Source organism: Sceloporus undulatus, chromosome 6 (genome assembly GCF_019175285.1).
Source record: "Sceloporus undulatus isolate JIND9_A2432 ecotype Alabama chromosome 6, SceUnd_v1.1, whole genome shotgun sequence".
In the NCBI taxonomy this organism is placed as follows: domain Eukaryota; kingdom Metazoa; phylum Chordata; class Lepidosauria; order Squamata; family Phrynosomatidae; genus Sceloporus; species Sceloporus undulatus.
Genome location: NC_056527.1, coordinates 26,182,184 through 26,183,407, shown reverse-complemented (window position 1 = coordinate 26,183,407; position 1,224 = coordinate 26,182,184). Strand labels below are relative to the sequence as shown.

Genomic DNA, 1,224 nt, shown 5'->3' with positions numbered 1-1,224 from the left:
ATGAATCAGCATGTACTGTATTTTTTAGACACCTTAACATGGAAAAACCAATTTACAGAAGCCATGATTGGTTCTCTGAATGTTGTTGTTGTTGTTATTTAAAAAGGCATTCAACCATACAAATATACGATGTGGGAAAAGAATTGGAATATAGTTATGATTTTAGGTGGAGTGGGCTTAATAGTCCATATTCTAGATATCAGCCTGAATATGTGAATGATCTTAGCCATAGTATATTGCAGAGGAGAAGATTCATGAACCATAATTTGAAACTGGTTTGTTTAAGTAAACCTGAATTAGGATGTAATTTATCCATGTTCACAAATAATGATTAAGTATAGTTACTTAAAAACTAAATAATTGGTTCCCCCCCCCAGCTACCCTGAGTGATAGGCTTATTCTCATGATGACAAAAAGGATAAACTGTGATTCAGTATTATTATGGCCTCACTGTGGAATGAGATCCACAGTGAGGCCATGATAATACTATTATGTCTGAATGTGTTCATTTGGAAGGTATTGTATTATGAACAGTATGGGGAAGAAGGACGCTTTGGAAGAAAAAAATCCAGCAGTGCACCTAAAAAAAGTATTAACGGAATGTCATTGATGAATACCTGCTTTAAACACTCTAATTTTAAAATTTCAGGAAATTTTATTTATGTAACTGGTTTACCAGAGACGAACACAAAGCCTGTTGTTACTCACTTCAGCAGTCCAGTATTTACAAAACTGTCCAGCAATGCAACATATTGTAAGGTAACTTTCTGACATTTCATTGGCTGCCTTTGTAATAAGCAGTTATTTGTCATTTTTGGTCAGTTGAATGGACAGGCTTCTTCTGAGGCTTGCAGATGTTGTTGGGTTACAATTCCCATTAACCCCTGACAGCATGACCAGTGATCAGGAAACATGGCATTTCAACAACATCTGGAGGCTCACAAATTCTCCAACAGTATTCTTCAGAACTTGAAGATAGTGATACATTGGCATCAATATCCTTGTTATCAGTGACAGAAAAAGAGGAACTATAAAAAGGGAACAATATAGTTTTCAAGAGCAGCCTGAACCTGTGAGTTCAGAATGCTAGTATTCTGAAGGATACCAAAGAAATTGGCGCAGAGAGACCATGTTATTTGCAAATTCCAGGATCACTGATGAGTTATAATGTTTAATAATGTTACTAACTATTCCTACACTACAATCCAGCAGAGTAATCTGTGC

The 1,224-nt window shown here is 35.8% G+C and overlaps 1 protein-coding gene across 1 annotated transcript in view; it reads left to right on the top strand.

Moving 5' to 3' along the window:
* The first annotated feature begins 682 nt into the window (after nucleotides 1-682).
* The window catches only part of MALRD1 (MAM and LDL receptor class A domain containing 1), a 266,619-nt gene continuing 266,077 nt past the window's right edge, over nucleotides 683-1,224 (top strand). The window contains exon 1 of the mRNA XM_042472024.1: nucleotides 683-759. The gene's annotated coding sequence lies outside the window, so the exon portion shown is untranslated. The remainder of the gene's footprint in view (nucleotides 760-1,224) is intronic.